At 38.6% G+C, this 25,024-nt stretch overlaps 1 protein-coding gene and 1 pseudogene across 1 annotated transcript in view; one reads left to right on the top strand and one right to left on the bottom strand.

Annotated features, from left to right (window-relative positions):
• Nucleotides 1–25,024, bottom strand: part of DIAPH2 (diaphanous related formin 2) — a 985,476-nt gene that overhangs the window by 851,215 nt on the left and 109,237 nt on the right. The gene's annotated exons all lie outside the window — the stretch shown is intronic.
• Nucleotides 22,179–24,233, top strand: LOC133753722 (E3 ubiquitin-protein ligase RNF6-like; annotated as a pseudogene).

Below are 25,024 nucleotides of genomic sequence, written 5' to 3'. Positions count from 1 at the left end.
TTTTACAGATGAAAAAACTAAGCTAACACAGTCTGCCAGGATTCAAACCCAGGAAGACTCCAGAGGTTGCCTTCTTAACTGCTACTGCTCATCGAATCTGAGATAATCTATTATTTACCCAACTTTACAGAATGGCTATTCTGCAGAGGTAGTTAAGGTTTGGTCAATATTTCTAAAATCTCCATTCCACATTGATAATTTACTCCACAATAAGTCAGTATCTAGACAGTTAATATAGTGCTACTTAAAGTCCAGCTTTATCAACCAGGACCTGATGCCCCTCATTTTCTCCAAATTCATGGACCATATTCCATCACATCTAGCTCTTTCTAAAGAAGCAAGTCACATACATAGCAGACAGATATGAGGAAGAAGAGATACATTCAAGGTTTTTGACTATATGATCACCTCCACTTTAATTTTTTCAAACCATACACCTTTTTTAAAATGCTGATTAGTCACAAAGTGAGTTTCATTTCACTCATTTTATCACAAATGCTTATGTTTTTAACATGGATTAGAGAAAAGTTTTAGTGGATGGAGGAACCTCTTCCTTCTGAAGTACCAAAGTAAAAAGGACTGGATCATCTTTTTAATTAATATTGCCAATTTATTATATCTACATTTACAATAAATCAAAGGTCAGAATATGTTTCTTGATTTAAACTCATGGGCAATGAATAAATTAATTAAATGTGGTCACAATATGGATCTTAATATTTTAATAAAACTAGAAGGCTTATTCATAAACATGATATACACATTCAGTTGCTGTATTATTTTTAGCAACATGAAAGAATTTTATATTTGTAATTATTCAACATATCTGTATTATTATTTGCAAAGAAAATGGGTATCCCTATATGGAATATTAAAATCCCTCAGAAAGACGATCAATAAAGCAGAATGCCTCACTTACCTAGAGTCAGCAGAGAATGAGACATTTTAGGAAAACTTATTCTGAGGAGATAAAATTTCCATTCCAAAATATCTATTTTAATGCTTTCAGTTGAAATATTTCTCTGTCTATAATGTATTATACTTCCCAGTGATCTGAGTATGTTACAATATGCTATATTCAGATGCAGATGGATGGTAACTGGGGCCAAATGATTGGCCAGAGTATCACACAATATCCTTAAAAATTAAGATGCCAACAGATATTTTTGTACAGGTGCACCACACACACACAAACTAGAAAAGGGGCAAGCATTGTTGTGCAGCAGTTTAAGCCCCCGCCTGTGATGCCAGCACCCCATATGGGCACTGGTTCAAGTCCAGGGCTCTCTACTTCTGATCCAGCTCCCTGCTAATATACCTAGGAAAGCAGAAGAGGATGGCTCAAGTAATTGGGCCCCTGCCACCCATGTGGGAGACCTGGAAGAAGCTCCTGGCTCCTTTCACCCAGCCCAGCCTGCCCCAGCCCCAGCCATTGTACCATTGCAGCCATATGGGGTGTGACCCAGAAAATGGAAGATATCTCTCTTTCTCTCTCTCTTTCTCTCTCCCCCCTCTCTAACAATAAGAAAGAAAGAAAGAAGGAAAGGAAAGGAAAGGAAAGGAAAGGAAAGGAAAGGAAAGGAAAGGAAAGGAAAGGAAAGGAAAGGAAAGGAAAACAGACTAGAAGAGTGATTCCCACAGAAGGAAGGGAGGAAATTTGCCAGTTAGAAACGTCAGTCCAGGTTGAGAGAGAGGAAGTCAATTTCTCAAACAGGAGACATTCTTCATCTGCAGCTAAGAACTCCCACAGAGGAGATGCCCTGTGGCTTTGTTAATTCAGGCTTTCTTTGCTTCTTGACCTGATGATACACAGACCTCTTCTACAGGTCTTTATTACCTTCCTCTCCATCCAAATACTCAGTTCACTACTTCTAAGGTCCACAAGAAAGTAATTAGCACCATCTCTGGTTTGTATCTGCCACTGATAGTTTTAATCTCTGCAAGCCACTGATGTCAATAAGATCACTGATCACCTCCACTCTACTTTCTTAGTCTCCTGGCTTTCTTTTTATCTTCTGACCAAGAAGGAGTAGGTTTGTGAGGTCAGTTACCAGCCAGGACATGCCTTTTGCTCTTGCTATCAGATCAGTGACTCACTGTGTAGAAATCTAATTCCTAAGTGTTCTTTGGCTCTGGCTGGCACCCATGTTTTCCTGCCTCCTCCCTTCTCCTCCCCTCCCAGTTTAGTCACAACTCAGATATTCAGTGCTTTTCTCACCACCACAGGAGATCCGCACCCCAGCCTTTATTTGTGCAATGGTATCTGTTCTAGCTGTCTAACAAGTGCTGCAAGATTTATCCTCGGCTTAACCAAGATCTCACTGCGGTCTGATTTTATGATTTGGATGCTTAATACTAAATAATCCCTTGTGAGGAAACAAAATACTTTTTGTAAAAGGCAAAAGATTTACATGATCTGAAGAGAAACCAGAGTATATAACAAAATAGTTTTGATAGGTTAATATAACTATAGTTTTATGAAATATTCAATTTACAAAGGTCTATTAAAAACTAGGAAATGTGACCTCCCCATCCCCTTGCAACTGAAGGGACTGAAATCCACACACAAATACACTTTTCAGTGGTCTACTGTAACACTAGCCCAAGTAGACGTTAAGCTCAGTGAATGTTTTTCCCCTATTGCTTCTTCCTTCCCACAACACTTAAAAGAGCATCTGGTGGGGCCAGTGTTGTGGTGTAGCTGGGAAAGCTGCTTCTTTTGACAATGGCATCCCAAATGGGCACCAGTTCAAGACTCAGATGCTCCACTTCTGATCCACCCCTCTGCTATTGTGCCTGGGAAAGCAGTGGAAGATAGCTCAAGGGCTAGGGCCCGTGCACCCACAGGGGGGACCCAGCTGAAGCTCCTAGCTCCTGGCTTCTGCCTGGCCTCACCCTGGCTGTTGCAGTCACCTGGGGAGTGAACCAGCATTGGAAGGCCTCTCTATGTCTTTCCCTCTCTATATATAACTTTCAAATAAATAAACACATCTTTAAAAACAAATATTTTTAAAAAAATATCTGGCATGTTCAATAAATCTTCAATACATGAGAAATATTGAGGCTAAAGATTGAGGCTTATACAGCTTTATAACACAGTATAAAAGTCATAAGAGATTCACATCTATGAAACAGGGAACTTGTATATATTTAAAATTATGATAATTCTATACATCTACTTTCTATAGTATTAATTTTATTTCTACTTTACCAACAGATGTGTTTTGATACACTTCGATATTAATTCAGTCTCTCTATTTACACATAAGGTTATACACTATTCTATTTTACCTAAGCTATCTCCTTGCACAAGAGACCTTGCATAAACAAGACCTTAGGGGGCCAGCGCTGTGGCCCAGCGGGTTAACACCCTGGCCTGAAGCGCTGGCATCCCATATGGGCACCGGTTTGAGACCCAGCTGCTCCACTTCTGATCCAGCTCTCTGCTATAGCCTGGGAAAGCAGCAGAAGACGGCCCTAGTCCTCGGGCCCCTGCACCCATGTGGGAGTCCTGGAAGAAGCTCCTGACTCCTGTCTTCGTATCGGCGCAGCTCCAGCCGTTGTGGCCAATTGGGGAGTGAACCAGCAGAAGGAAGACCTCTTTCTCTCTCTCTCTGCCTCTCCTCTCTCTGTGTAACTCTGACTTTCAAATAAATAAATGAATCTTTAAAACAAGACCTTAAGGAGTTCATTTAGGGGGTCCAGCGAGTGGCGAAGCAGGTGAAGCCGTCGCCTGCAATGCCGGCATCCCATGTGGGCACTGGTTCGAGTCCCAGCTGCTCCACATCCAATCCGGCTCTCTGGGAAAGCAGTGGAAGATGGCCCAACTCATTGGGCCCCTGTACCCACATGGGAGACCGGGAGGAAGCTCCTGGCTCCTGGCTTTGAATTGGCACAGTTCCAGCCATTGCAGCCATCTGGGGAGTGAGCCAGCAGATGGAAGACCTCTCTCTGCCTCTGCCTATCTGTAACTCTGACTTTCAAATAAAATGAGTAAATCATAAAAAAAAAAAAGAGTTCAGTTAGGGACCTGCGCTGTGGCAAAGTAGGTTGAGCCTCCACATGTGGCCCCCAGCATCCCAATTGGATGCTGGTTCCTGGCTGCTCCTCTTCCAATCCAACTCTCTGCTGTTGGCTTCAGAAAGCAGTACAAGATGGCCCAAGTGCTTGGGCCCCTGCACCCATGTGGGAGACTCAGAAGAAGCTCTCGGCTCCTGGCTTCGGATTGGCCCAGCTCTGCCCATTTGGAGAGTGAGCCAGCAGACGGAAGACCTGTCTCTCTGTCTCTCCCTCTGTCTCTCTCTCTCTCTGTGACTCTTTCTCTCAAATAAATAAATCTTTAAAAAAAAGTGTTAATTTATTACTAGTTGTTCCTTACAGAAGGAAATTATCTCATATCCTATCTTTATCCACATCCACAAATAGTTTATTGATGTTTATGTAGTTATTTCCTTTTTACTTATGTGATATATGTCCATGAAAATAGTTTGAAAACAGATCCAAAGAATAATTTTGACAATTATAAAATATGATTTAAAATTCTCTTTTTAAAAGATTTATTTATTTGAAAGACAGAGTTACAGAAAGAGGTGGAGACAGAAAGAGAGGTCTTCCATCTGCTGGTTCACTCCCCAGATGGCCGCAATGGCCAGAGCTGCGCCGATCCAAAGCCAGGAGCCAGGAGCTTCTTCTGGGACTCCCACGTGGGTGCAGGGGCCCAAGGACTTGGTCCATCCTCCACTGCTTTCCCAGGCCATAGCAGAGAGCTGGACCAGAAGAGCAGCTAGGAATAGAACCAGCGCCCATACAGGATGCCTGTGCTTCAGGCCAGGGCTTCAACCGGATGTGCCACAGCACCCACCCCAGAAATTCTTTTTACCTTAACAAACAGCAAGTAATGTTTATATATTGAAACTTCAAAAATGATTTATACTAATTACTTACAGTAGACAAATTAGCAGGGAAGAAATCAAGTTACAGATAAACATGGACAGTCTAATCTGGTAAAGGTAATCAAGAGAACCTTTTTTGACAAGGGAAATGTTTGTAATAGGAGGGTAGTTAGTGTTCCATCAGTGTGGAAAAACAGATTATGAAGGGTTCCAAAACTTTAAGCTAAATTTTACCTTGATCTTACACACAATAAAAACTCTAGAGTCAACTCTGAAATAGAACATTATGCCATGATAGAGTTGTCCTCCTAATAGCTCCTTGGTCATCTGGCTGTAATCTGTACTTGATCCATATTAATAGAGACTGATAAGGTTATTGTTATTTCTGCATAAGGGCAACAGAATTTCAATTTTTATTATTTAATTTATTCATAAAAATCAGAGAGAGACAATTTTTAAATCCTGATTCAATGTGTCATGATGGGAAATAATAAAAATACATTCAAAACTCACACAAACACAGAAGCATACATTTTAAATAATGTGTATGTTAAGTTCTCTTATTGAAATGGGTATTTTCTATAAGATCAGCGGCTTAAAAGCTTTTTTCACTGAGATTAACCATTTTTTCAAGCATATTAAAGTAGTATTCCATTAGTGGGAATTGTTTTTAAAACTCAATCAGGGGGCCAGGGGGCCGGCGCTGTGGCAGAGCGGGTTAACACCCTGGCCTGAAGCGCCGGCATCCCATATGGGTGCCAGTTCCGAGACCGAGCTGCTCCACTTCCAATCCAGCTCTCTGCTGTGCCCTGGGAAAGCATTAGAAGATGGCCCAAGTGCTTGGGCCTTTGCACCCGCGTGGGAGACCCGGAGGAATCTCCTGGCTCCTGTCTTCGGATCAGCGCAGCTCCAGCAGCTGCAGCCAATTGGGGAGTGAACCATCGGATGGAAGGCCTCTCTCCATGTCTCTCTCTCTCTCTCTTTCTCTCTTTCTGCCTCTCTTCTCTCTGTAACTCTGACTTGCATGTAAATAAATAAATCTTAAAAAAAATGTCAATTGGGAAGAACAATGAGACTATTTGGATCAACAGAAACATCTAATACCAGGCCTTTTATAGAAGAACATCCACATGATGTACACATTTTTGCTTTCACTGTATCATATAAAAATGCAGATTTTCACAAATATCTACAAGGTTAACAGTTTTAAAATAGCATCTCCTACGATCTTCAGCTACTTTACCATTAAACATGCAAAGAGAAGCTACATTCTGAGTTGTACAGAAGAATGAATTCATGTGGTCTTATAAGTTACTAATTTGAAGGTCTTTGATGTGGGTGCTATTTTTGTATCTTCTTAAAATGAGTAAAATTTTGCTTTTAAACAGAACTGGGGGTGTGGGAAAATATCTGCATAACTCATGAAACACCTCTACAAAAGCGAAGGGTAAACATCTTACTAAGAAAATAATTTGAAAACCATTGTTTCAAATGCTGAAAGAGGGTGACAGCTCACATTCTCATATAAAAGAACAATAACTTTCCTTTTTTTCTGAATATACACTTATAGGCATTTATGCATTCATGTTTAATAACAACTATGATACACTTCTGCTGACTTGGCTTTTTAACAATAGTGAACCCCGAAAATAAAGATGGTTTACGGCCTTCTAATTCAAATGGCAATCTAAGTTTTTTTATGTCTGATAAGACGGAACAGGAGATTTTCATGTTTAGAATGTTCACAAGGACTATGCAGCAATGACAACTGCAGTGAATAAAAGCATCACATCAGTCATTTCATTACTTCAAATTCCACTACACCTGTCTAATGTTTTCTTCGAGGGGAGGAGGAGAGGGGAAAAAACCACTGCAGAATGAAAACTAATGAATTAGTATGAGTATGGTTACCTCATAAAGTGCAAAGCAAACAGATGTTAATTGCTTAATTTCCTTATTTTCTGTGTTATTTTTCAGTAAGCAATTGAAAGGCTTTTACAGATTTTCTATCAACAATCTGTGATAGTGAACTGAATTTAAATACAACATTTGTGAGTCCACACTGATAATATTAAACATTCAAAAGGGGAGGGGACATAAAAAAGTTCTACTTTACAGGAGAATGTCAGGTGATAAATACAGAATGATGGATTTAGAAAATTAACATTTTCTAACAATCCCAGTTATAACTGATTCAGACAAGAATCTAATCAACAGATGTTAAAATCAAATTTTGCTGGGGAACAGGTTATTTATATTATCTCAACACATAACCCCACGTATCACAAATGTCTACATTTAAGATCAACACAGCAAACCAAATGACCATACTTAACATCACCGTAAGTGGTGCAAACTTGCCTTGTGACGTGATGCACTGAGGACAAACATAACCTATGCAGCACTTTGTAAAATTACTGGCTTGGTCTCTTCAAAATGATAATTAAATGAATTTTTGTCATGTTGAAGGATTGTTCTAGATTGAAGAATATAAGGAAGATATGAGAGATAAATATAGTGTATAATCCCTCATTGCATCTTAGAAAAAAATAAGTTACAAACAACACTGCTGGGATAGTTGGGGAAATTTGAATATGGCCCCTAAATCAGATAATAGCATTGCCTCTGTGGTAAATTTTTCAATAATTTTGATAATTATACTGTGTTTATAAGGAGAAGTACTCTTAGGAGTACTTAAGTATATAAGAATGAAGTGTTACAAATCACCAAATAACACTCTGAAAAGAGAGAAAAAGGAGAAATAAAAAAAAGTAAAAACACAATAAGTTAACAATTAAAGAATCTCAGTGAGAGGTAAATAGATATCCATTGGGATATGTTTTGTGATGATTCTATAGGTTTGAATCTTCTCAAAATGAAATAGTACAACAAAATAGTAAAATGTGTTGAGGAGGGGCTGGAGCTGTGGCATAGCAGAAAAAGCTGTCGCCTGCAGAGCCAGCAATCCATATGGGTGCCGGTTCGAATCCCAGCTGCTCCACTTCCAATGCAGCTCTCTGCTATGGCCTGGGACAGCAACAGAAGATGGCACAATTCCTTTGGCCCCTGCACCCACATGAGAGACCCAGAAGAGGCTCCTGGCTCCTGGCTTCAGACTGGCACAGCTGTAGCCATTGCAGCCAATTGGGGAATAAACCAGCAGATAGAAGACCTCTCTTTCTCTGCCTCTCCTTCTCACTCTCTGTGTAACTCTGACTTTCAAATAAATAAGTAACTCTTTAAAAAAAATGTGTTGGTTGGGGCCGGTGCTGTAGCGTAGCAGTTAAAGTCACCACCTGCAATGCTGGCATCCCATATGGGCACTTGTTCGAGTCCTGGCTGCTCCGCTTCTGATCCAGCTCTCTGCTATGGCCTAGCAAAGCAGTGAAAGATGGCCCAAATCTTTGGGCCCCTACACCTACATGGTAAACCCGGAAGAAGCTCCTGGCTCCTGGCTTCAGACTGGCACAGCTCCAGCCATTGCAGCCATTTGGGGAGTGGATGGAAGAACTTTCTCTTTCTCTCTCTCTCTCTCTCTCTCTCTCTCTCTCTGTGTGTGTGTGTGTAACTCTAACTTTCAAATAAATAAATAAATAGATCTTTAAAAAAATATGTTGGGGAGTTCCTAAACACATTCAAAAACAAAAAGGACAAAATAAGTAACTACAGAATAATTGATCAATTCCTTCAATAGATGTACTAACTGCCAAAATTCCAATCTTATTTTAACTCATTTCAAATGGTTTATTTGTCATATACAAAAAGCTTAGAAAATATTTTGGGTATTTTTAATCAACTTCTTGAAATGTGGTAACTCAAATAAAATTAAAATTATGTACTCATGTACTCACAATCTGATTTGACATTTTATAATTGGACTACATTAAAAACAAAAGCATAAAATTGTTTTAGCAGCCATTTCAGCCTAGTCATCTGTTTAGTACAAGTAATTTTTCCAAATAAAGATCTTGCTTCATTTGCAATAATTCAACAGCACCCCCCGAAATAATGAAAATAGAGGCTTATGAAATATCATGAGATTTATTGATATATTTTCTGCCACTATTTATCCATTAAAATCCCCTAAGTTTTTCCGTTATATTATTTGTATCTCATAAAGAAGAAAAATGTATCATATATAGTTACCAATCTGAGAAAATGGAGATTTAGTATTGTTTTGTATCTTAATAGCAATTCATGTATTATTTTAACTCAATGCTGGGATAAATCATGGCCATTTTCCATTAGGTTTATAAAGCTATCCAGAAAAAAATACATAAAAAATTTCCTGTAAGTTTTCACATATTCAAATATTACTAAAGATGAAATCATGTCAGGACTATTCAAGGCATAAAATGATTCTAGATATTGAGTTTTCAGTAACCAGAAAATGTAATTAAATGAAGCAGAGGTTTATTAAAATATTGGTTTGCTCTGAAAAGCTATACCCTACCAAAATTATCTGTATTAGCTTACTTCATCATAAAATACGGATTCATTTCTTAAAGGAAAGTTTAGGTACAAAAAGAGGTAGAAACCACTCTAAAATTGTAACTGCAGCAGCACAATGATTGGATATAAACATACCAAATTATTAACAGTGGTTTATTTTAAGGATTCTTAGGGTTTGGGTTTTTTTTTTTTTTTTAATTCTCTCTACTTAACTCTATTATCTAATTTCTTAAAATGTATTGCATTGCCCTTATCATGAGAATACCAAACTTGAAAAGGATTTTTTTTTTCTTTCCTGAGTTTCTGTCCCTGTGTTCTGCCTATTGTGCTTGGGTCTCTCATGTGCATCCCTGTGTAACTGATTTAGGATGGAAACACTGCTGGTGAGGAGACCATGCTGTTGGAAGGCAGGCATCTCCACAAACTTCGTGACTGTGAAGCAGGTTACTAACTCTGTGGCTTCACTTCCTCTTTTCTAAAGTGAAGGATTTATGCTAATTTACTGAGTTCCTTAAATTCAGTGAGTCTAAACTATAGATAGTTCAGATTCTGTCAGACTTAAAACTGTGTTTTGAAATTTCTTGTGCCTTTTCTTTTTTTCTTTTTGACAGAGTAGACAGTGAGAGAGAGAGAGACAGAGAGAAAGGTCTTCCTTTACCCTTGGTTCACCCTCCAATGGCCGCCTCGGCCGGTGCGCTGTGGCAGGCGCACCGCACTGATCCGAAGCCAGGAGCCAGGTGCTTGGGCCATCCTCCACTGCACTCCCGGGCCACAGCAGAGAGCTGGCCTGGAAGAGGGGCAACCGGGACAGAATCCGGTGCCCCGACCGGGACTAGAACCCGGTGTGCCGGTACCGCAAGGCGGAGGATTAGCCTATTGAGCCGTGGCTCCAGCCAAGGATTTTCTTTAAATCAAATAGTTAAAGGAAATATGACCTCTTGTATTTAATTCATACTACTTTAAAAAAAAGCCAAGTTCTTAAACTATAAAAGGTTTAATATTCCTTATCCAAAAATGCTTGGGACCAGAAGGAATTTGGAATATCTGCACAGACTTTACTGGCTGAACATCCCTAATCTGAAAATCTGAAATCCGCTCAAAAAATTTCAAATTTCCCAAAATTTTGGATTTCAGATTTTTAGATTAGGGATGCTCAACATGTACCACAAATCTCAAAGTACTACTTCAGAAAGTTGCTCTCTTCTGAGTTCATGTATCCTTAGTTTAGAAATAGTTATTGAACCTCTAATTTATAAAGTATATATAATATTCAGCTGGAAAAGATTTCACATTAAATGAAAAAAGGATATTATGGTACAATTTAAAATGCAGATATTTAAATATTGAGATGGAAGATTCAGGATAATCTTCACAGTTGCTTGTGTCTTTTCATAAGGAGGGTGACTTTAAATGTAGTCTGTAATCTAGGGACAGTCTTAGAAGACTTGAACTTTTATAAAGATTGTAACTATAAACTGCCTTCTAAACTGGCACTAACCAACAAGGAATGAATATGTGAATGCATTAGATGCTAGCAGTAATTGTGGTTCAACACATTCATCCATAAAGATACATGAGTACTGGGGCCGGCGCTGAGGCGCAGCGGGTTAACGCACTGGCCTGAAGCGCCGCATCCCATAGGGGCACCGGTTCTAGTCCCGGCTGCTCCTCTTCTGATCCAGCTCTCTGCTGTGGCCTGGGATAGCAGTAGAATATGGCCCAAGTCCTTGGGCCCCTGCACCCCTGTGGGAGACCTGGAAGAAGCTCCTGGCTCCTGGCTTCGGATTGGTGCAGCTCCGGCCGTTGCGGCCACCTGGGGAGTGAACCAGAGGATGGAAGACCTCTCTCTCTGTCTCTACCTCTCTCTGTAACTCTACCTGTCAAATAAAAAAATAATAAATCTTAAAAAAAGATACATGAGGCCGGCGCCGTGGCTCAACAGGCTAATCCTCCGCCTTGCGGCGCCGGCACACCGGGTTCTAGTCCCGGTCGGGGCACCGATCCTGTCCCGGTTGCCCCTCTTCCAGGCCAGCTCTCTGCTGTGGCCAGGGAGTGCAGTGGAGGATGGCCCAAGTGCTTGGGTCCTGCACCCCATGGGAGACCAGGAGAAGCACCTGGCTCCTGCCATCGGAACAGCGCGGTGCGCCGGCCGCAGCGCGCTACCGCGGCGGCCATTGGAGGGTGAACCAACGGCAAAAGGAAGACCTTTCTCTCTGTCTCTCTCTCACTGTCCATTCTGCCTGTCTAAAATTAAAAAAAAAAAAAAAGATACATGAGTACTTCAAAAAGTTTATGACAAATGGAATTAAAAGGATGAGTTTATTTTGGTGCAAAAAATTGAAATTTATACATAATTGATTCATAATCTGTATTGTCTAAGTAGTATGGAAACAACTGCAGCAAAATTAATACTTTTAATTCAATTTTCCATGAGGTTTTTCAAGCACCCCTCATATGCCATGAGAACCATTTTAATTATTATTGTAATTACTTAAATGTTTAATATGTTCTACAGCTTACAAAGTGTTTCCTAACTACTAGAATGGCTGAGAAAGTACAGATAAAGAAATTTGGGCCCAAAAATCAATGAGAGTTTCATCCCAAATCATTTAGTAATTAGGAGATAGAACCATTACCCAGACCCCAGGTCTTCAAAGCCCAAATATTAACTTTGACTATGTTATAGTTTATTCTCTAGGCATCTGTTTCATCTGGTGGTTTTCTACGGGTATGACTCACTTTGAACACCAAGCTGTGAGCCAAAACAAGTGAAGAAAAAGCATTCAAGGTGCTTCTAGTTGGGGTGAAGAAGAGCCACTTTTGGAATTTCTCCATAATGGGAAATAATGAGGTAGGGGTCCTCTCAGTATTCTTTAGTCACAGGTGGATACAAAAATCATAATCACAGTCAATAGAAGTGGCACCACCACGGAAATGGACAAACTATAGATACAGGGGCCAGCACTGTGGCACAGCGGCTTAACGCCCTAGCCTGAAGCGCAGGCATCCCCTATGGGTGCTGGTTCGAGACTCAGCTGCTCCACTTCCAATTCAGCTCTCTACTGTGGCCTGGGATAGCATTAGAAGATAGCCCAAGTCCTTGGGCCCCAGCACCCGCGTGGGAGACCCAGAAGAAGCTCCTGGCTCCTGGCTTCAAATTAGCCCAGCTCTAACCATTGCGGCCAATTGGGGAATGAACCAACAGATGGAAAACCTCTCTCTCTGTGTAACTCTGACTTTCAAATAAATAAATAAATCTTTAAAAAAATTAGATATACACACATTATGTAAGATGAAAATGAGAGTATTTAGTTCAAATGTATTATCAAGTAGCACTTAACAGTTCTGAAGTTCCAAACTGAAGACAGTCCAAAAGGCATTAAAAAGAAGGCAGCACTCCATGGAAAATTCAGAAGTAGGGGAAGAGGCAGCTGACAGACCACATAAACCTTTAAGTATTCTGAGAGAGACCTCATGGGTGATGATGAACAACTGTCCTCAATGGAAGGAGAAAACTTACCATGAGGAAAAGGAACTAAATGCATGGAAGAAAATTCATATTCTTCTTGGGGAAAAAGGGAAGATTTTGAAATGGTGGGCTGAATTTCCAACCAAAGAGGACTTCTTTCGGTCTTCAGTTTATATGCAGCTCAGTGTCACAGGGAATGTAAATATGTAGCGATTGAACAAAGGATGTTTACTTATTTTATTGCAGTTAAGTCTCCTGTACTCAAAAATGTCTAAGGTGTATTAAGACATGGTCCTTGTCCTCTGAGAGCTTATAAGCATTTTAATTACACATTATTAATTAAACAAAACTAACATTTAATTGAAATTAATTATAAAAGGCAAGCGTACATAAGAAAGGAACATGGATGGTATAACACTCAAAGAACAATGTTTAATCTATTTCAGACATCAAAAATAGCTTAGAAAAAATTACAGGCCATTGCTAAAAACACATTTTTAGTATTAATATTTGGCTCTTAAAGCAGCAGTATCATTTTCCTCATATGTAAGTGGTTCAGCATAGTTTGTTTTTACTGATGTTATCCGTTTGCAGTACCTGCTAAAAAAGCACAAAGACTACGTCTGCTCATTTTTGGCCCATAGAGCAACATGTGCATAGAGTCATTTAATTCTCTGTGATACAACAGCTTTTCTATGGGCATGGCTCTCTTTATGCTGTAGCTATGATTAAACATTCTCCAGTTGGCAGAAAATAAGTATTGCCTATTAACATGTGGTAAAGGATTAAATATTAACAGTGTTAGAGAGAGTAAACACTGTAGTATTGATCACCATCCATAACTGCCTTAAATCTACCGGATCTTAAATAACTATTGGTTAAGAGGCCAAGCTTTGAAGTCAGTCTCACTGGATCCAAATTCGGGATCTCCCTCTTACTATTTAACCCAAGACAATATACTTGCTTTTCTAAGCCTCACATTATGCATCTACAAAATGGGGTGATAAGTAGTAGTATGAGGATTAAATTACTTCTGTTTTGGAGACTCCCTGGCACAGTTCCTGTATGCACTTAACATCCTTTAAAAGTTAGCTATTATTAAGTGTCAAACTCAACAAAATCATTATTAAATGTTATTTTAGTTTGCTAGGACTACCATAACAAAACATCGCAAACTGAGTGACTTAAATAACAGAAATTTATTCTCTGACGGTTTCTGAGGCTGAAATCTAAGACTAAGGTAACAGCAACTTTGGTTTCTTCTGAGGTCTCTCTCCTGCTTCTATATCCTCACACAGACTTTCCTCTGCATGCACTTTGTGTCCAAATTTCCTCTTCTTATCAGGGTACCACTTGGATTGGAATTGGGCCCACCCTGGCAGCCTTGTTTTAATTTATTCAACTTGTTAAAGGCCCTACTATTCAACCCTTTAAAGGCCCTACCTCCAAATACAACCACATTCTGAGGTATTTGGTATTAGTGCTTCATCATATGAATTTTGAGGCATACAATTTAGTCCATAACATATACCTTTTCTGGTTCCCAGAAAAAGCCCTCCCCAAAAGAAAATGTGAAACAATTTTCGCATCAATTCTCTTGTAATACTTTCCAGCTTTCAACACAGAACAAACCTATTAAAGCTCATTTACAGGCCATCGCTGTGGCGTAGCGGGTAAAGCTACCGCCTGCAGTGCTGGCATCCTATATGGGCACCAATTTGAGACCCCACTGCTCCACTTCTGATCCAGCTCTTTGCTGTGGCCTGGGAGAGCAGTGGAGGATGGCCCAAGTCACTGGGCCCCTGCACCCATGTGGGAGACCAGGAAGAAGTTCCTGGCTCCTGGCCATCTGGGGAGTAAACCAGCAGATGGAAAAACTCTCTCTCTCTCTCTCTCTCTCTCTCTCTCTCTCTCTCTCTCTGCATAACTCTGACTTTCAAATAAACAAATAAATCTTTTTTAAAAAAAGCTCATTTAATTTGTGGAAGATAGACAGATGGGTAAATAGACACACAGATACAAATATAAACATATGTATCTAGTATACATATGCCAATCACACTTTACAAAACAGCCCTCTGAATTCATAACCACTCTGCCAAAAAGGCATTGTTATCATCAAATAAAAATAAATGATTTCCCTAAAGTTTATAAACCAGTTACTATTCTTAAAGCACAAGCAGGGAGTTTCTCTTTAGATCACAAGTTCACTTTTAGTCAAGAACCATGACAGGTTAGTGGACATTTATAAAAAGATCAGGACAAAAGTTAAACCTAGAAAGCTTTTACTATCTTTGAAAGAGTTGCTATTTTTTGATAGGCAATTGTAGTTTCAACCACAATAACACATGGCACCTGAATTATGGTGACCACAGTAAGAAAAAAAATTATGTTACTAGTCATATGACCATTATTTAGAGATGTAGATCCACAAAGCATTTCATAAAAGCTTATAAACTAGATACCAATTCAAGTTATGAATACCAGTGACTACCAAAAGGAAATATGTCAGGATGTACCACTCAAATGACTCTAAATACACTTAGTTGTCAAAAAAAAGCCCTCCATAGGACAAGGCCAGACTCTAACCAGCTTCCAGGGATCTGGAGATGAAGGCAATGTTTTCATGAAAAAGGTGATGCACAAACCTACAGAAATACATATCCTATGTAGTTCATATGAGAAGATATGTGAAAAGGCTTTAAACATTCTAAAGCATTTTATAAATCGAAGGTAGCATTTTTAGGATGATCCAATTCTGCCCTTATTGCATTCAAAGGAGTTAATGGTGGACCAAACAATGTTTCCCTAATAGATAAGCAGGTAAAAGAAATTTAACCAAAATGAAAAATGGAATCAAATAGGTGAGACAAAGCCCAATCTTTAGTATATAGTAAATTAAGGAAGGGTTTCAACATTGATTATAATATCCTTGAGTCATAATACTTTAAGTTTTATAATGGTAACAGTAAATTTTACATGTATCTCTTAAAGTACACATAGCATAAAAACTATATTACTCAGCAACTAAAACAATTACATGAATATCTATACATATATATAATGCTATATAGATCAAAACACAGTTGAAAAGTAAAACAAACCTACTCAATCTTAAATAAAGCCTATACTTGTTTTAAATGTCTTATATAATGCATCAGATTTTCAACCTACTCTTCAGTCAGATTACATACACAGAAATATTCTCAATAGAAATTTATAAGGTGATCACCAAAAAATACAGAACTAATGAATTTGTAATGCAGAATCTTACATGAAAAGCAAATCTTTTCATTTCCAGTATCAGGCCATATTATAAAACATAACTACCCATATTCATAAATATTAATACAATCAAATTATAAATATGTCTCTGAACAATGCCAATACGGATGCTGTCACTTTAGACATTTCCAAATGCCCAAAGTAAGATGACTTGCTAATATTTCAAAACCTACATTATCTTAGCATTCCTTTAACCGTGAATTTAATCTGACATGATAAAATAATGTAATTTATGAGATTATGCTAGAAGGAAACAGATTGCTAGAGATTTAAATAATAAAACCTTTCAAAACATATGCAAATGTCCCTATCCAAAAGAAGTATAATACACTCGCAGTATTAAAACATTAGGAAATAGAAATGGGCTACACATTGTATATAATGAATGTGAAATTAATAAAGACTGAAATTGGTACTTAATAGTATTTGTGTTATTTTTAAAAGATCATTTATAATATAACATCATTAAATAGTCTCAGGTCTTAGTTTCATCTGATTACTCAATAAGTTTTCCTACTTTATATATACTCATTAAAAATAATGGCATTGATTATTTTATTCTGATTGAATTTATATTTTTAACAAAAATATTCCCATCATAAAAACTAAATTTTTACAGTGGTGACTTCCTTACAACTTCTAAACCCATAGAAAAAAATATCAAATTGAAGTGCAAAACAGATGCTTTAACATCATGAAGCTGCAATGTCAAACTCCAATAATCAATGTTTTGTCTCCCCCTTCTGGACTACACAATTATAAAAAGACAAAAAATGGTAAAATACGACAATCTCTTTTCCATACAACTGGCCTAGAACAAGTTTGCATTATATAAGATAATGATTGATATATTACTCTATTAATAAACTAGTAAAGCTTAACTTCTTACAAATACAATACAGCCATGCTTAGTGGTATTTTAGAGATATTACTATTACTAGGTGGCTGACAGTAAGGAACACACCAAAAACATTTTGAATTTATCACTTTGATCCTGGCCATAAGTTTATACTTTTAATAGGACTTACTCTCAGTACTACCTTGCTCACCAGCCTTGGGGAACAAATTCATTTGCCTTTGTTTTGATAAAAAGGTCCTGCAATAGTTACTAAATTAGCGATCATGATTCCCACGCCTTAATTAGAGCAGAGAAGCATACATTTGTGCTAAATCTTCACTATTATGGGGTTGTCTTCTTGACTGAGATTATGTAGAAACACTATAAAAGGTACAGATTTGCACCCATAGAAAATTAATCAATTTTTTAAAAATATCATGTAGATCTCCCAGGTGCAGCCTAGTACCTGCATCTCAAACACCCTGCTCCCTTCCTCCAGCCTGATAACATTTGCATCCATAAAGTCCTTTGTTTCAGACCTTAAAGAGAAGTTTTTCTATTTGCATCCAAAAAGCCCTTTTGTTCCAAGAGGAGCAGAGGTGGTGAAGCAAGACCCATCTCCTTAAAAACCCCCAGCCTCAACTGGACTGTGTGCTCAGCTCTCTGCATCTTTGCTGAGCTGCCCGCCTGGCCTAGTGGGGTGTAATCTCTCCACCCAACATGTAACCTCCCTCCTTCCTCCTCCCCAGTCTCTCAGGCTCTGTCTGGAGAGGTGCCCATCCGTCCTTACAGATGTCCCTTCCCTAATAAACCTTGCTATTTTACCTCCCACTAAAAAAAATAAAAAAATAAAAATATCATGTAGGATCTCTGTCCTTAATGTGCTAGATAGTATTATTTAATGCTATAACTAGTACTCCGACAGTATTTTTTCACTTTGTGTTGCTATGTGGGGGCAAACTGTTGAAATCTTTACTTAATATATACTAAACTGATCTTCTGTATATAAAGAGAATTGAAAATGAATCTTGATGTGAATGGAAGGGGAGAGGGAGCGGGAAAGGGGAGGGTTGCGGGAGGGAGGGAAGTTATGGGGGGGGGGGGAGCCATTGTAATCCATAAGCTGTACTTTGGAAATTTATATTCATTAAATAAAAGCTAAAAAAAAAGGTACAGATTTGGCCTCTTATTTATGTAAGATGACTTACATGGTAAATAATACTACAAGGCCACCAAAATGGTTAGCTCTTGTCCATCTGAGTCCACTAAGTCATCTCTATAAACCTTCATTATCTACTAAAACTATTCAAGCTCCAGTTTATAATCAGATAAATGTTATTAAAATAAACAAAAATTGCTCAGCAGCAATGTAGAGAAGGTATATTTAAAGTAGCTAAAGTAATAGTCTGAAATAGAGAAGCAAATTATAAAATTGTACTGTGAATGCTACAAGAGCTACAGAAATGTTCTTGTATGGTGCTAACTCTTGTGATTTTGATAATTTCTCCTTGATTAACATGTCTAACTGAACTCATCATCTTTTACTCTACACTTGGTCTTGCTCCTGACTTCTCTATGAATTCTGGAGTCATTTTAGTCACCCATGCTTGAAATTTCAGCCATTATTGACTCATACATCTCCTCTGCCTTTTTTAATCACTTGCTGAGGCTGATACATTCTACCTTCACAATCTTTCTCTCGTCTATACCCTCCATTTAGTTCCTACTAACAACACTCCACATCAGGGCCATGTTACTTAAACTATTGCAACCCTAGCTTGATCTCCCTGCCCTTGTCTCTAACCTCTCCAATGTCCACTACCACATTAATCTTCCTCAAATACACCTTGGATTTTGTCATTTCAATGCTCAAAACCTTCCAGAGATCCTCACAGACTCTTAAGAAATTCCTTGGTATCTCTCTCCTAAAATGGCTACATATGAATTTGTTCTCAAAGTCCAGCAATAATCCACATCACATAATACAAGGCTCCCAATATATTAGCTAAATGCTCTTCCAACAACATCTGAATTCTTCCCACCATTCTCAACCCAGAACAAACCCTAGTTCTCCCTTCAAAATCTTCAAATAGCATATATCTTGTATACTCAACAAAAAAGACAAAAAGAAAGAAACATGCCTCATAGACTTAACTCATTTTACCATATAGTCTTTATGTTTTATGCCTTTCACACCAAGTATTTTGTAGAATTCAGTATACTCATTAAAAATTAATTCTGGCCTACTTTTCATAAGGTTCTTCATATGTTAAATACACTAGATATAAATAATACTTGTCAAAACTATTTTGAGGGGCTGGTATTGTGGTGTGTGGTGTAGCAGATAAAGCCAATGTCTGCAGTGTCAGAATTCGATATGGGTACCAGTTCAAATCCTGGCAGCTCCACTTCTGATCCAGCTCCCTGCTAATGAATCTGGGAAAGCAGAAGATTGTCCAAGTCCTTGGGCCCTGTACTCACGTGGGAGACCCAGACTAACCTCCTGGCTTCTGGCTTCAGATCAGCCCAGCTCTGGCTGTTGAAGCCATTTGGGGACGAAAGGTCTCTCTTTCTCTTTCTCTCTCTCTCTCTCTCTCTCTCTGCATTTCTGCCTCTCTGTACCTCTGTCTTTCAAATAAATAAATCTTTTTTAAAAAGCTATCTTGAATTTGGTATCACTGTCTTCATTTTATCAATGGGGAGCAAAAGCTTCAGAAAAGTGTAAATTATCAAAGGTTACACAGCTAGTATATAACAGAATCCAAACCCATATCCATTTACTTCTGGATCCATTACCTCTATTTGCATTCTTGAAAGAGTCTATATTTGGAACAAGAAAGCAGATACATGGGATGATATAGGGCATTATTCAAGGATATAGATTATTAGAAAGCAAATGGGGGATTATATAAGATATCCTTAAGAAATATATAACAGGAGCTATAAGAGACAGATTTTATAAGAGAGTTAAAACTAAAGTGCTATTGGAGTTCAGATAAATTACTAGGAGAAAGGGGGAATTGGGAATCAAGATCAACATAGCCTTCATGAAAGAGCTGTGGAGATGGGCAAAATGCTTATAGAAGCAAAAAAAAAAAAAAAAAAAAATTCTATATAAAAGAGATTCCAGGAGCAAAGTTAGAAGCATACTGTCTGAAGCTAATGGGGTGATTATGTTCAGATAATAGGCAGTTTTCTAGTTTGACTTTTAAATTAAAATTTAAAAAGAAAAATAGTTCAAAGTAATGCTGATAGTAATTCAAATTTAGGAGGGCCTCAAATGACTTCAGTTCTGCTTCTAGGTAACAGTGGACAGACAAAGGAAAAACATGACCATGCAGACCAATTCATTATATATTCCATGTTTTCAATTTTTATCTAAATTTTCTATCACTCAAATTTTGACCACTGTATTTTTAAAAGTCTCCAGGCAATCACATAACTCAGAATGGTTATTCTAGAATTTCTTCTCTCTGGAACACCTCCAGGAAATCCATAACTGCACTTTTAATCAATGAACAAACACCTCCTATTTTTAAAGACTAATGAGACAATGACACATAAGCCCTTCTGTATATACCTTTCACCAGAGTGATTTTATATATCATTTTCTCACTCCTTCTACTAGTTGCATGAAAACAACAAAAAAAAAGTCTTCGGTAAGGGGACTCTCCCACCTAAACTCTGAAACTAACCCTTCATCATTTCCTCGTTTAGAAGCTGATTCCTATAGTTTCAATCCTTTATAGCAGCATTTGAACACTCAAATGTGAAAAATAGGTCACAAGACAGTGCGTATAAAATAGTTTACATTGCCGATCAAACATAGCATCTATCTCATTATACTGTTTTTCCAAACGTTCTGGAAACCATATATATGGACCAAATATAGCTTCCTGGCCTGTCACTTTGCAATCTTTACTGTACTGCATCTTTAGGTCCTATCTTTATTCTGTTTCCTTTTTGGTCTTCATTAGACCTAGCTTCTTTAAAGGTACAAGCTATTGGGACAAAGGGACCTTTAAATGACTTACTATAGTACGATATATTAAATATTATGAGAGCTATATGCAATGGTGCTATGGGAGGGAAGGAGTTAACTAGCACAGCTTCTCCTAAGATTGACATAAAGCTTATTCTGGATGGCTATTTAGGAGCTTGCTGCACACACTAAAGTAGAAAAGGGAATTCCAGCTTAAAGAATTAAAATATATTTGATTTAGAGGTATTAAAAGAAAGAGTGTTAAGGAACTGCCAAGTGTTCCTAAATGTATGGAAGACAGGAACATGTAAGAAGGCAGATGGAGATGAAATTAGAAAAGGAGGCAGAGATGAGATCACGAAGGGCGACACAGAGCCATGTGAAGGTGTGACAAGAGAAATAGAGTGATCTCTGGTAACACTGTAGAACAGGCACAGACAAGGTGAGAGACTGAAGCAGACAACTTAGAAGTCTACAGCAATCACAACTATGTTAAATGGTGAAAGACTGAACTAAGGAAGTAACAGTATGAGTAATTAAGGAAAAGAGTTAGAGACTTATTTAGGAGACATAATCAACAATTTAATAACTCATTATATGTGGAAGAATCAGTAATATTTTATTTGCTTCTAGCAAAGTCCATTGGATTACTTATGGTGCCAAGTCCACAAATACAGGCTGGCTGAGGCTCACATTAAAATAAGCTAAAGATGCCTATAACTTCCCAAACTCCCTTATTTAACCCAACCATTCATACAGCTAGCCTCCAGTTCAATGCAGGTCCTAACTGACACACTCAAAAGGCTCATTGGTAATGTCCAAAACAAATCCATTCTAATCTATCATTTCTGAATCCCTGGCTGGCAGTGGAGCTCTCTCCACCGCAGAGGAGGCATGGCTATGAAAGCTTGAAAGGATGGTCCAGCAGGAAGGGGTGGGGCTTGCCATTCCTCTTCCACAGCTGCCCCACCAGGGGGACAACCCCAAACTGCAGCGCAGAGATTTTCAGCTTTAGGCTCAGTGGACGATTACAGGGCACAGTGGTCCCCAGAGGACCGGCTACAAGCCCTTCCACCTCCCAGTCCCAGACTCTGGCACCCGAGAAAAGACAGAAACATGCCGCAGATGGTTCTCCAAGTGGAAGGCAGACTACCCAACTTCTAATGAGATGGGCAGCTCTCAAAAAGGCACACGCAATTGACCTAAAGATACCAGTGCATATGTTAAAAGCATGCTGAAAGAAAAATAAGGCAGCTCAGTATGAATCAGTTTAGATCTAGATCAGATGGTGGTGGTGAACAAGCTTCATCTCAAGACCATAACTATCATGAGAATGAGAGAAGGTGGCAACAAGAGTGTCTCCACAGAGAAGAAGCCTATCAGCAATTTATTAATGAACTCATCGATGAAGATTAACAGTTAATGAGAGATCATAATCTTTTAGGCACCCCTGGAGAAACAACATTAGAAGAGCTGAAGCAACGGTTAGATGGAGTTAAGGAACAACTATCATCTCAGCCTGACCTGAAAAATGGGACAAGTAACAGAGACCCAACATTCCCTAGAGAAAGTTCAAATGAAGATTCTCTGCTTAAATGGCTGAACACCTTTCATAGCACAGGAAATTCTACTCGAAGTGGACAAAATGGGAACCAAACTTGGAGAGCTGTGAGTCAAACAAACCAAAACAGTGGAGAGTTTTGGTTTAGTCTGGAAATCCACATAAATCATGAAAATAGGGGACTTGAAGTTGATGGAGAAGATTATATGTACATTCCACTCTCAGATATTAACAGAGATCACACAAGAAATAGGCAACAAAGATCAAGCAGTCCTGAGGCTAGGTGAACAAGAAGCCAAACCTCAATGAATTTTAATGACGGTGGTTCCAACACTCCGAGGAATAGGTTTGGTTCAAGGGGGCAGAATTCAGTCAAAAAATCAACCCAACATTGGGAAGGTTAAGAAATGGAATTGGGGGTGCAGTTCACATTCCCAGAACAAATGCTTCGTGCCCTAATTTCAGAAGTCATGCAAACCAGTCAGGTGGCAGTGAACTCAGGCAAAGAGAGGGGCAATGATTTGCAGTAGCACATGTTTGGGGAAATGGAGCTAGAACTAATGTTACAGTGAGGAATACAAACCAAAAATTAGAGCCAATAAGATTACGATCTACCTCCAGTAGACAAAGCCATTCACCAATTCAGAGACACAGTGGCATTATTTATCATAATTGCCAAAGGGAAAGTAGACCTGTACAGCAAACCATTAGAAGGTCTGTTAGGAGAAGAGGTCTAACTCATGCCTTTGATGTCTTTGTAGAGCAAGATAGAGGATGCAGAGGTACCGCATATACCCCATTCTCTAATTTAAGACCTGTGTCAAGAATCACAGTACAAGAAGGTGAAGAATCCAGCAGATCCTCAATTGCTATACGACGGCATCCAACAATCACCCTGGACCTTCAAGTGAGAAGGATTTATCCTGGGGAAAATAGAGATCGGGATAGAATTGCAAACAGAACTCAATCGAGAGTAGGGCTAGCAGAAAATACAGTCATTATTGAAAGCAATAGTGCGGGCTTTCACAAAACTATTTCTCATTTAGACAGGTTAGGGATTCAAACCTATGTTCGTACTATAACAGTTCCTCTTCATAGGATTTCTGAGAATGAACGTGTCGAGCCAACATCACTTGCTCTGAGGACAATTTTAAGGCAGATCATGACTGAGTCTGGAGAACTGAGATCTCTAATGGAGGCTGGATCTGATTCAGAGATTCAAAGACATGGTCAGCACTTGCCAGAGACGCACTCAGAACTGAATAACTTAGCTAGCTACAGCTAATGACAGCAGCCAGCACAGTGAAGGTTCCTCTCAAGACATGAGGGCCCAAGATGACAGCTTTGAAATGCATGGGGAAAATGAGAGCACCCAGTTTCGTAGCCAAAACCATGACAGTAGAGGTGGTAGGCTGTTGCGAAATTCAAACAATTTAGTTGAAACTGGGACACTACCTATTCTTCACCTTGCTCACTTCTCTACTAAATGAAGGTGATGATGATGACTGAATCCATGGTTTAACCAGATTGACAACCTTTCCACTAGGAACTATGAGCATAACAATCCTGATAGTGAGCTAGGCAAAATCTGTACTTTTTGCATCAGTGACTACATAACTGGAAACAAACTCAGGCAGTTAACTTGCATGCATGAGTTTCACATTCATTGTATTGACTGGTGGCTCTCTGAGAAATATACTTGTCCAATCTGCTGGCAGTCTGTTTTAAGGTTCAGTATACCAAACAATGGGTGAAGTAATGGGATCTAGTCAGATATTGTATTTTAATAGAGTTGAATATTCAGGCATTCATTTGCTTACTTATTTCTGATGAGCTAACCAAGATGAAAAATAATAGATTATAGCTTGCACTATTTTTGTATGCTTTTTTAACTTGATAAAAAGATAAAATTTATATAAAATTTAAAATGCAAATGTTAAATTATCCAACAGTCACTGTTTCTCATAGTGTCCATTTCACTTCAATGGGTTTCCCCTTTGGTGCTCAGTTAGTTGTTGCCAATCAGGGAGAACATATGATATTTGTCCCTTTGGGACTCGCTTAATTCACTCAACATAATGTTTTCAGTGACTAGATCAGCCCTTGTCCTGACTTTGAATGTACAATGTAATACTTTATCCCTTTTAGTATTTTTTTTTTGTTCTAGTACTATTGGTTGAACTCTGTAATTAACACACAATTATTCTTAGGTGTTTAAATTTTAACTGAAAAGTGATCCCTGTTAAATATAAAAGCGGGAATAAGAGAGGGAGGAGATGTACAATTTGGGACATGCTCAATCAGACTTGCCCCAAATGGGAGAGTTAGAAACGTGCCAGGGGATTCCAATACAATCCCATCAAGGTGGCAGGTACCAATGCCATCTCACTAGTCCAAGTGATCAATTTCAGTTCACAATTGATGACGCTGATAGGTCTAAGAGTCAAAGGGATCACATAAACAAGACTAGTGTCTGCGAATACTAACTGATAGAATCAAAAAGGGAGAGAATGATCCAACGTGGGAAACGGGAGACACAGCAGAC

This window comes from Lepus europaeus, chromosome X (genome assembly GCF_033115175.1).
Source record: "Lepus europaeus isolate LE1 chromosome X, mLepTim1.pri, whole genome shotgun sequence".
NCBI classification, from domain to species: domain Eukaryota; kingdom Metazoa; phylum Chordata; class Mammalia; order Lagomorpha; family Leporidae; genus Lepus; species Lepus europaeus.
This window is presented reverse-complemented; position numbering and strand designations above follow the sequence as displayed.